General features: G+C 41.7%; 1 pseudogene; it reads right to left on the minus strand.

The window, feature by feature from the left end:
• Positions 1-4624: 4624 nt before the first annotated feature.
• On the minus strand, positions 4625-8883 carry LOC108986794 (annotated as a pseudogene).
• Between the last annotated feature and the right edge of the window lie 3969 nt (positions 8884-12852).

Genomic DNA, 12852 nt, shown 5'->3' on the forward strand with positions numbered 1-12852 from the left:
CTCTTGAAATGAGCTCATTCGAAACGGAAGGGCTTGTTGAGATCTCCAATGCTTTTCGTGGATTTTTCAGTTGTAGGCTCCATGTTGAATCTCCTTAAAATTGTTGGTGAAATACACAATAATATAATAAAAATTACAACGAAATTAACATTCACACAAAACTAGTTTAGACTTAGGCACTAAAATCCCGCTCTCTTTAAGGAGATTCAAGCCCTCGGCGGTGTATAAAGTCTCAAATTAACCGATGCAAAAAAACTTCTCTTGACTTGACTCCTCCAGGATACAACAGCCCAATTGATAGTCGTATAACCTGAACCAACTCTGCACAAGCAGTTGAGCTCAAAACTCTACCAAAAAAATACATTAATTTTATCTGGAAATACTCTCAAAATTATCTAAGTACAACCTTCTTTTCTAGTCTCTCTAGAGATTTTCTCTATATTGTATAGAAAAACAACACACTCAAATGGAAAACAATACTAGAGGAATCCCCCTTCTCTCAATAAGCTCAACCATTTAAATAAAAAATAAACGTTCTCCTCCATCTGGCAACTGGGCAATCAATGAAAAAGAAACTAACAACATAAAAAAAAACTGTTGGCCATCAATGGTACTTAACAGCTGCCAATTAACTAAGAAAAATTCTATTTATAGTCTGGGACTACGTATGCATACCTCACTTAAACGAAACGGTTTGTTTAAGTGAATAGCTATCTTGCTACGTGGGGGGCCAAACGATAGAAACGGGAAGGCTCTGAAGGAAGGCTCTCGTGGGGAAGAAAGGCTCTCTAAGCCCTAAGCACCAACGCCTCTGAATCTGTCTTCCTTCGTCATCGCCAGTTTGCCGTCGTCCAATTGATCCAGCCATCAACCAGCTATCTCAGAACCTCAAAGCCTTGAATTAATGATAAAGTTTTTTACAAGATTCTGTCTTTCAAAGCTTGAATTGAAAATATTTGGACTAATGACTTTCATCTTTCTTCCTACATATTAGGTTGTGAACGATGATGATGATGATAGTGTTGGCAGAGATGATGCTAATGGGAATGGTGATTTATCAAATATGATGCTGGATGTACTGGACTCTCAGTCAAATTTGAATCCTGTAGGCATTCATGTTGACCAATTGAAGGAGAAGATGGATGGGTCTAAGTTTCAAGTATAAGAAATAGGGGAAAAAGAAATTAGGTTGAAACAATGAATTAGTTGCGGCTCCCTTTCTATATATCTTATTAGCTTTTCTCCCCACAAATTCATTATCGATTGTGAGATATTATTTGCAAAATTTTGGTTTGCCATTTTTTTATTAAGTTCTGTCCACAGTGAGTGCATTGTTTTGTGTGAACTTTTGATAACCCATAAAGTATAGAGATCATGAATATCAGAAGACAATTCAACTATGAATTTTCGGTTTAATTTTCTAGTCGAAACAACGGACCAGTATGAAAACAATTTGTACCCATTTTTACACCTTTTACTGAACGGAAACTTGTTCATTTTCGCTAATACACGATCGGTATTATTTGACTACAAAAAAACCATGTGGCGAAAGAGTTCCCTCAAACCCCAACTGTGATCCTCGTAACTATCTGAGCTTGGGCTCGTCGGTCTTGCATCCTTTGGAAGAAAACAAAGGCAATGTAGTTGAAATCCTGCTTTGTGGGGGTTCACCGCGAGATGGGTTCTGGCATGTATCGCCTGGGACTTTTGGAAACTGGGGCAATTTAGTCCATTCAAGGATAAAAACGAGGACAATTTAGTCAATTCAAAGATAGGATTGCAGAGGAGTCCCAACAAGGGGACTGTACGTATCTGCTCTCATTAATTAACTAAAAGTCGACCGCACTAACTTATTACACCATTAACAAAGAGCCGGTAAAAGAGAGTATTAAAGAGAGAAAAAATTCAAACGGCTTCGTTAGAAAAATACCGTAACGATAAAAGAATTTAAGCTGCCAGATTTTATCCCCATTGAATGCCTTAATGAACACGAACGTTTAAGCTTGTAAAAAAAATGCCGCAAAACTTCAACGGATGGAAACCAACGGTTATGACCAATTAAAACAAACGTTAAAAAATTATTATTTATTAAAAAATCCCAACAATATGTTTTAATAATTTTTGATTTTTTTTTATATATTTTGCACATACACTTAATATATTTTAATAATATTTGATAAAAAAAAATTATACAACAATTCTTAAAACCAACAAACTACCTATTATATTATGTATGCATGCATTATTCTATATAATATGCTCGTTGAAGATGGGCGGCATCTATATCTCGGGACTGGGCAGTTCATTTACAAACAAACGGAAAATACTCCAAATGAGTTAATTTCACGCGATAAATTCGTGGAGTTAATTGTGCTACATCATTGAATTAGAGATAGAGGCACTCATAGCCAACTCCAAGCTGACCTTCTCGAGCATTTATGGAGTACTCATGTCTGCACATAATTTCATAGCGAGCATATGGAAAGAGTTGTTCCCACTATGTAGTACTTCTATGACTTATTTCAATGTGGTAATTTGTAGTACTTCTATTATTTAAATGTGGTAAAGTGTAGTACTTCTATTATTGTATGAAATCAAAATCACTTAATTAGCAAGACACAACAAGTCACTTAATTAGCACATCAACTTTATGCAGGTTGTTATGCTACATATATTCATAGTCTTGTCAAGTGGAGATTCACAAACCAATCACTCAGTGTTAGCCAAAAAGAAAAAAGAAAACAAAAAACAAACCAAAGCTTTGTCAAGTGGAGATTCACAAATCCTTGATCTCATTCTTCGTCAAGTGATGAATGATGCACCTCATATAATTTTCTAAGATTTGCGATACAATCATAACATCCCATGACTCTGCTTCCATTAGCACATACCCTAAGACTATGGCCTAAAGATGATGATATAATAGCAACGAATTTCTCGCTTCTCAGACAATAATCAACCATAAGACAGTTGATAAAAATGAATATACTCACAACCTCTAAAACTACAGACACATGCTACTGCACTTCAAAAAATCCATACTATCAAAACCAAATTAGTTCACTATTCAATTTGAAATATATTGTTACCCAATTAGTTTTGATTACAAACCAAAAATGTGCATTCAATATTTTGTCGTCACTTCCCAAATCACAATGGAACACAAAAATAGCACAAGATCCACCAACTTAATTAGCAAGACATGGCAACACCTCCAAATTCAACATTCCAAATTCAAGTCCAGCAACACACGTACCAACAGTCCATATAAATACCTTTTTATATATCAAAAGAGTCAGAAAAGTTAAACTTAACTGCCTGAAGAATGTTCATAATATTTCTGAATATTAAACCAATAAAAGAAAAATAAACATTATTAATGGTCGGACTTTTCATATTCAAAATTAATGGCCGGTGACAAATTTTTTTAGAAAATGATTTACAACATAATATTTTTTCACAACATATTTCATAATAATGAGTTCAATGAAGGATATTTTTGTAAAATATATTATAAAAGTAACATTACTTTACAAAAATACCCTTATCTTACATTGTTATAAAATGTGTTGTGTGTGTATCATTACTCTTTTTTGGAAGGGGGTGTTTGTTTTTTTCAATTTTTTTTTTTAAGAAAAACTGTCATCATTCATTCATTTGAGAAACTTACATCTATGACCAGATACATTCTGAAAAGTCCTCATATCAAATATGACATCATAAACCAAAATAATACATTTGAAGCTCTACCAGTATATTATTTCCTTCTGTCATTGGTCTGATTTTCACTATTGCTGATATTTTCTATAGAAAAACTTCTATGAGACAACACCTTTGCCTAAATAGAGACTAAACCTCACCCTTACTAGCGTGTGTATCCATAGTTTCTTGAAAACTGATTTTGGTTTTAGAAATCTCAAGTTCTTGGCGAGCATGATTTTCTTAAACTTTTGAAGGTATTCTTGTTTTTTATTCTCATACATTTGATTTTAGTTTTTTATTTTTTGTTAGAATTTACCCATCAAATCGAAAGAATTGTTAGGGGTAAAGAGTTAGTTTTGAAGGGATCGTGTTACAGTAAATACATAATATCTAGAAATTAAATAAAATTTTGGACGGTGTAAAAAAAAGTTGAAGAAAAATATTTCTATGTATATAATTTTTTCGAGGGACAATTTTCATATACGTAAAATTTTGAGAAAAAAAAAAAGAAATTTTTAAATTATAAAAAGTCTTAGGGCTTTCCGCCAATTGCCAGTGATCAACAGATTTTAAAACAAGAAAAATGCTTAAGCCACCGTGGATTGTCGAGTTTCTACCAATTTGATTTTTGATTTTTTCTTTTTCTTAATAGTTAAGGAAGTACTTTTTAATGAGTTTTTAATTTTTTTTAAATTGTTTAAAGCAATTTAAAAAATGCTTGAAAAAAAATATAAAATAAACAAGTGCATTTTACACTTCTCAATAGAAACTCTCGAAACAACCTCTCAGTGGCCCTATCAATTCTCTTAAAACAAACTGATGGCCATAAATGATCGATCCCAAAAAGGATTCGAGTTTAAGATATGCGGCGAATCAGTTTTCTCAACAAAATTATGCGGCGAACGAAAACTCGCCGCAAAAACTACTCTACTGTGGCGATTCTTTTTGCAACACTATAAAAATCGCCGGAAAAATCCTTTTTTCTTGTAGTGGTGCCATCATTCTCTGGGTTTGCTACATAATTCACATAAGCTTCTTGCCCCCAGATACCATGAATTAAGATTCTCTGCACGAATGTTCCAAAGGCCGGCACTGTTGTCAGGAGAAACTAAAATGGCTGTCCAAGCTCCAGGAAAGACCTGCTCTCAAGAAGAAATAAGAGTTTATCAACATAATATTTCAATGTTTTTTCCCTTATGTTTTCTTTTTTTGGATTTCATTTTTGTTTCTAGCTAATCATTTATAAACAAAATCAAAGATACACCACATATCTTGCATGCCATTATGTGTGCGTACGTGTACATGTGTGCACAAGTACTTCGATTGAGTAAAAATAAGGAGATTTATATGAAAATTCCTATTATAAAACTAGATCGTGCGAATATAAGGGGAATGAGTATGTAGTTGTTTTACATTCACACTAAAAATTCAATATTGAAAGGGGCTACCTGGCAAATGCTGATAGCATTACGTCATAGTGGAAATCGAAAGGGTTCATTTTCTAGATTTCAAAGAGGATCTTTCCAGAAAATTAAACACCTAGGATTTGCATTTCATTTTGACAGTATGCCTAGTAGGTTCCTAATGTAGTGAGAGGCAGGGAGCATCACAAACACACAATCCCCTAGACCCATTCTGCAAGTCTTCCATGTAGATAATCTGAAGAAAATTAGCATTCATACAGATTATAGAACTCCTTAGCATTTAAGATAATCTCTACTTTTCTTTTCCTAAATTAAGCTCAATCACCTTCCTAGTTATTGTCTCTCCCATCCCTCGATTGCAGTTTTCCAATGCAAAAATTGTTTCACCAGGTGATCTCTCTACAAAAGCATTTTGGGTAAAGATTGAGAGACAGGCATACCAGTGTAGTGCAGCGAGCAACACCATCCCATTTGTTATAAGTGCCTCTGCTATTCTCTGTCCACAGTCCAAAATCCATACTATAGTTGCAACAGGAAATTGTCCAAATGAATCTTTCAAGTACACAAACTCGAAATTTTCAATCAAGGACATCAAAGCTAAAGGCTCACCCCACAACAAAGAATGCATAGCCATCCATGTGGTAGCTCTGGACGGTTGTATCATTGTTTTGAAACATGATTTCCATAAATCCTTTGTGAGTGCCATTAATTAGAGATGTATCCATTTTGGGAGGATCTATTCGGGAAATCCAGCTTGTAGACTCCCAGCAAGTTGAACTGCTGCGCAAGCTTTATGGGTGTTGAAGGTGGCAAATATGAAATACCATTGAGGGTAGTACGCCACTTCCCATCTATAAGCTCTGGAGGTCTATTGAGGATCACTTATAAATCCGTAACTGTAATTTGACCATATTTGAAAGATCCCTGTGGGTTTGGACGAGCAGCACCAGCAGAGACATTCCACCTGAAAAGCACCATGGAGATGAGAATGTGACAATATATAGTCTGCCCAGCATCCATGACTAATCATCCAACACAATAACAATGTTGCTTTGCCCTCAGCCAAAAATGTCAATCGTAAGCAGTTGAAAAGATAATTTATCCCAGATCACATAACTTATTAATGTTGAGATCAAGTATGAAACCATCTTTCAACCACTCACTTTCCTGCATAGGAAACGTTATTGATTGATTAAGACTCTAAGAATCTTTGATGAAGCATACAATATGTCCTTTTGGGATATTAATGTCATTAATCCAAAAAGAGATATACTTAACTACAACCTTATGGATCTTGCTTGATTCATTGAGAAATAAGAGTCGTATTCATTTGCAAGATCAGGAAGAGGACCTGAAGCAGGTCCTAGAGAGTTGAAGTAATGCAAAATGGCAACTCCAGTAGCCCTTACCAAACAGATGAATTGACAAACCACGAACTTGCAACCACTTAGTAGTCATGGCAAGCATTTTGATCCATCTGACCAAGAATGAGTATGACTGACCCACATGAATATCCATGTCTGTGTAGTTCTGCTGAACTGTGTAAGATCCTTCAGTCTCCACAAGAAGTATGTTATGATCTTGTATTCGGAAATTCAAGCTAGTTGAAATGCCAACATTGTGCACCCGGAGGCGGTATGTTTTTCCTGTAGCAAATGAAATTTCAAACATTTGGCTATTACAAAAACTGCAACTAAGAGAAACTGCACATATATTTCATGTCAATTGAACATTTTCTCTCTTATCTCAAACTTGGATTTTGGTGGCTTAAAAAATACTTCAAATATACAATTGTTTATAATTAAGAACAACTACAAAGTCTCCTTTTTATTCATCTTTAATATCCTCCTATCTAATTCAACTGCATTTTAGAATCACTATAAGAAAATAGGCAATTTTCAGCGATTTTAAGATCGTCGCAAAAAAAATGGCCGCAAAAACTTTTTATTTGCGGTGATTTAAATTTCACCGCTGAATTCCAAAGCCGAATTTGGAAAATGCTGATGATAAAGTTTTGTGGCGACATTTAGAGATATTGAGGCAACTTTTTTTGCCGTAAAAAACAAGTGCGACTATTGCGGCTTTTTTATCCGTTGAATAGCCAAATCGCCACGATAAATATTGTTGCGGCGAAATATGTCGCCGTAAGATTTTTATGCGGCCAATTTACTGCTTATTAGCGACAAATCAAAAGCGCCGGAAATATCTAAAAAAAATTAATTACCCCGCGCATTTCCCCCTCTGTCATTTCCCTCCGTCTCCCACCCTTCCCCCCTCTCTCCCCAATCCCTCCGCCGCGCACAACCTACGCTATCGCAAATATTCCGTCGCCAACGACCCCACCATGCCACCACCACCTCACCTCGACGACCACCCCCTCCTTCTCTCCCAGCCCCTCGCCGATCTCTATCCTCCCCGAATTTGGCCTCACCTCTCTCTCTCTCTCTCTCTCTCTCACAGATTTCTCTATATCGTTGTTGCTAGGGGCTCCACTCACCACCACCCACACATCAACGCCATTGCTAGTTCTCCGTTGGAGCCCCATTCTCCTCCACGCCTAGCTCAGCAGCTCGAGGCTTTCCCTCTCTCCCTTGCTCTGTTCGCAACCCAAGACCACTAGCTCCCCAGCGCCATTGTACTCCAATCGAGCCACCACTCCACGCCAAGCAACCACCACGACCACCCCTCTCAACTTCCTTATTAACAGATTTGGCTAGCCATTTCCTAGTAGACTGTATACTTCATTTATATTTTGTTTTACAATACCTTTTCTTTGATATGGTCCTCCTTGTATAATGTTTTAGTGGGGAATATGTAGGATATGTGCGCAGAGAGACAGAATGAGGATATGGATCATGCTATTGCACTCTCTCTGTTTGAAGAAAGTCAAAAGGGAAAAAATGTGATTGGTAAGTGATGTGTCTTTCAAATGCTTGCAAATGCTCCTGCCATTGTATACTTTCTATAAGTTCATGGTATTGCATCATTAATGCAATTCAGTTCTCACTTCAAATCCAGTGCACATATGTGGGGTGCATCGTTGCATGCTGGGTCTCCTAACACATGCATTGAGTAAGGTGTGCCTTGAGTCTGACGAGTCTGTGAATGGGCATGTTCAGCAGTCTACATATAGTTGGGCGTCTTGCCCAGCACCCTACGGTAGGGCTCAGTAGGCTACTGAGCCCCTAGACGATCTCATTGGTATATCTGAGCTCGGTGCTAAATGGCCTTCCCGGATAGGTTTGTAGTCACGAGCTCGGCACGTGATTCTCCGGCTCGGACTCTTAGCTTACGAGAGGGTTTCGCCTTTGGGCCTGGAGTTCCATGGCTTGCCTTCTTCAAGCCTGGGCCCTTTAGGGATGGGCCTCTCCTTCACAATACCCTGTGAATTCCTATCACGTGCGCATGGTGGGAATTCATAATACTTCTAATTACGTTGCCCCACATTCTGCTTCCGTCGCTTCAAGTTCTCGAGGCCAACTATTGTTGAAGGGGCGCCTCTCCCCTTCTCCCGAGGTCCTCCTGTCTCTCGACGATCGATTTGATGTGCTGGCCACCCTTCCCTTCATATCTTGGGACCTCATTGGTTCATGCCCCTCACTCTCTTGACACAACGCTTTCCATTCCTGTCATCGCTTCAGAGACCGTGCACCGCGTGGTGCTTGCGGACGTCGCTGCTGTCAGAGTCGCTTTGTTTCCCACACACTCTCCATCCTGCCTTCACTATATAAGGCCCACTCCCCTTCTTTTTCACCATTTCCTCCTGCCATCGTCTTTCGTGTTTCTGCCATTTCTCATTCACTTTCTCTCCAGCCGTCGTGTTCGCCTCCCTTCTCTTTTCTCCATTACTGCTTTCCTATTGCTTCCCATCACTGTGATGGCACCTTGCAAAGTTGATCCTGTTCCTCCATATTTTGGGGGGAAACACTGGGTTTCCTCCATCTCAGGCGATGACTTCAGGGCATTCTTCTCCAAGTACAGGATTCCTCCTACCTTGGTTCTGGAGATTTCCCGGGGTGAGCACGCGGTGAAAACTGATGGCACGACAACTAGGGTGGCTCTTTACCAGCTAATGTTTGCCAATAGTCTCCGCCTCTCGGTCTGTCGTCCGGTTCACGAGGTTCTAAATTACCTTGGACTGGCCCCGTCGCAGCTCCACCCTAATGCATGGCAGCTCCTGATATCCAGTTTCATCATCTTTCTGATGATACTCAGCAAGACTCCTGAATAATACCCAGACCTAACAGCTCGGGAGTTCTTGTACGTATATCGCCTTAACTACCGACCGAGAAGCGTCGTCTGTTTCCAAGCCAAGTCTCCGGGCCAAAAGATTGCCTCGCTCGAGCAGCATCATTTGAGCATAAAGGAGTGGCCCCGGAAGTATTTCTTCGTGTCGGGCTAGGACTTGGAGTACCCCGAGGGGCAAGCCGCCCACAAGGAGTTCCCTATTCAGGCGTGCTGGGGATTTCCCTCTTCCACGAAGAGCTTGGAACTTACCCTCAATCGGAGAGAAGAGGCTCGGTTGGAGTTGGTGACAGCTTGGCTGCGGGCCCACCCTGACAAGTCGCATACTGATTTGGTCTTCTCTGACCAGAACATCCACAACTACCTATCTACGCTTGACCGTTCATATGCTATCGAGAGGAATTTCTTGGGTAGCAACCCCCCTTGGCTGGACCCTCTAGCCTCCAGACAAAGCGACCAAGGGTACACCACGATTCTCCCCCACAAAGTGATGAGGCTGGGTGTCATTCTCCTTTCAGCGGTTGTGCTGGGGAACTAGGAAGCCCACCCCAAATGCCTCGTGACCGGGAGTTTGTGCTTGCCGAGATTTCGGTTCCTTCGACATGGGGGAGCACGACGTCATTTCTTAAAAGCTTAAGTCCTGCTGCTGGGCCCTCTACTCCAATGAGCTCTCAGCCAGCTCTCGCTAAACCTTTTATGGACCCGTTGCTTCCTTCCACAAAGAATTGGATTCCTGCGATCTTCAGGCATCATTTTCTGCTTCTCTAGCACACTCCCCTTCTCGTGCGCCTAACCCGTTTGAGTCCTTCACTTCTTTCAAGGATACGCATCAGGAGGAGATGGCCCACGAGGTTCCCTAGGCAAGGCAGACTTATTCCTAGGATATGAGCCATGGAGGCGCTAGTGAAGACAAGACGGCCTCGGGGCCCGGGTTGAGGGAGGCAAACTCCAGCCCCTCCCGGGCCTCAAGTCAAAAAGGGGTGATGGCACAAATCTTCTATCAAGACGAGGAAGATGAAGATGAAGAAGAAGAAGAAGAAGAAGAAGGAGCCAATGGAAGTGGAGAAGGGCTGAGACCCATAGCTCCTCCTCCTGTAAGACCTGCCTCTCCAGTCGTGGGGTCACTCCCCCATTCGTCTGTAGAGCCGAGCGGGATCGATCGTGGCCCTGATTTCCAAGAGCCTTCAGTTTTCATATATCTGAGTGATGATGATGACTCTGAGGCTCTATCTCCCTTGGTGCTCAGGCCCTGCAGCGAGACCTAGGGATCCTTTCCGAATTTCACTTGGCAGCTAGTGATCACAGGCCCCTCCGGGGTAGAGGGGACGTAGGCCACAGCCTCGACCTTGAAAGAGGCTCCCGCTGCCACCACCGAGCTTGTGGGCCGGATGTTGCACCTCTATTTTCCTAGGTATCTTCCTTTGTTTGATGTATTTCGTCGAGCCTTCTCTAGCCTTCTACTTCTCATATAAATATACATATCTCGTAGGCCGTAGTCTTGTTGGCCACGAAGATCGGTGGGGAACTGGGAGAGATGGAGGAGGTCAATCGAGAGCTTGGGACCTTGTCACGCTTTGGATATTTCAAGTTGAAGTAGGTGGCCCAAAGAATAAAGAACCTCAAGACTAAGCGGAAGGAGCTGATCAGCGAGGTGGTGTATGTGAGGAACAAAACCAACACCTGGAGGCAGTCGTAATAAGGCGTAAAGAGAAGAAGAAGGCCCTTAAGGGTTTATTACGGATGCCAACCAAGACATCCTTTGGCTAACGTCAATGAAGAGGCGTACCGAAGAGGCTCTCCAAACTTCCGAACAAAGTTTGGTCACTCAGGAAACAGAGTTGGAGGCCGCTCGGGAGCAATTGGAGTTTGGTCACTTGGGAAGCAGACTCAGCTTTGTAGGACAGGGGGTCGGTACCCAGTCTGGAGACTTGGGACCTTATCCCGTAGCAAGTCATTGGACCCATTTTTTTGCTAGTGTAAGGACTCAAATTTGTTGGACAGGGGGTTAGTACCCAGTCCGGAGACTTGGGACCTTACCCCACAACGAGTCAAGAGATCCATCTTCTTACGAGTGTAAAGACTCGGCTTTGTTGGATGGGGGGTCAGTACCTAGTCTGAAAACTTGGGACCTTACCCTACAGTGAGTCAAGGGACTCGTTTTCTTGCCAGTGCAAGGACTCGGCTTTGTTGGACATGGGGTCGGTACCCAGTCCGGAGACTTGGGACCTTACCCCGCAGTGAGTCAAGGGACCCGTCTTCTTGCGAGTGTAAGGACTCGACTTTGTTGGATGGGGGGTCGGTACCCAGTCTGGAGACTTGGGGCCTTACCCCGTAGCGAGTCAAGGAACCCATCTTCTTGCGAGTGTAAGGACTCGACTTTGTTCGACGGGGGGTTAGTACTCAGTCCGGAGACTTGGGACCTTACCCTGTAGTGAGTCAAGGGACCCGTCTTCTTGCGAGTGTAAGGACTCGACTTTGTTGTACAGGAGTTCGGTACCCAGTCCTGAGACTTGAGGCCTTACCCTGCAATCTTATTTATATATATATATATATATTTATTTTTTTAAAACCACAAGAGATTTGATATGAACATCCAGGCATCCTCATTCATTCATGGTCATTCGTACAAAGTATCGTCTTCTACTTCTACACATAATACTTCTTTAAATGTTCGGCGTTCCACAAGCGGGGTAGCTCGTGTCCCTGGCTATATTTTAGGCGATAGGAACCAAGTCGGTTGCTCACAGTCACTACGTACGGGCCTTCCCATTGTGGTCCCAGCTTCCCCTCTTCCGGGGAAGTTATTTCATTCTGCCATAGCGCACGGGACCTACCTTGAAGGAGTGTGGCCTGACTCTTCTGTTGAAGTATTGCCCCACCTTTCGCTTGTTATTCGTTGTCCAGACTGTTGCTTCTTCTCTTCTCTCCTCAGGGACATCCAAGTTTTTTGCTAGCCTTTCGTTGTTAGCGTCTGGGTCGAAATGTTGGACATAGAATGTGGGGAGTCCGACTTCTATGGGGATTACGGCTTCGCTGCCTTAGGTGAGGTTGAAAGGTGTCTCCCCAATGGGGGTCGTCCCCGGTGGGGGCCCGATACACCCATAGCATACTTGGGAGCTCTTCGGCCCATGCTCCTTTGTACGCCCCAATCTTTTTCTTGAGGGCAAATATGAGGGTTTTGTTGGTTGTTTCAGCCTGTTCGTTGGCTTGAGGATGTCCTGGCGAGAAGCACTTCACTTTAATTTCGAGCTCTGTGCACCATTCCTAGTAATGTGTGCAATCGAACTGTCTTCAGTTGTCCGATATGAAGTTCTAAGGTATGCCGAATCGGTAGACCACTGACTTCCACAAGAATTTCATGATGGTTCGGGAGGTGATGCTTGTGAGAGCCTTCGCTTCGACCCATCTTGTGAAATACTCGACCGCAACAATGACAAACTTGGCTCCTCCTCTTGCTATTGGGAATGGGCCATTCCAGTCC

This window comes from Juglans regia, chromosome 5 (genome assembly GCF_001411555.2).
Source record: "Juglans regia cultivar Chandler chromosome 5, Walnut 2.0, whole genome shotgun sequence".
In the NCBI taxonomy this organism is placed as follows: Eukaryota; Viridiplantae; Streptophyta; class Magnoliopsida; order Fagales; family Juglandaceae; genus Juglans; species Juglans regia.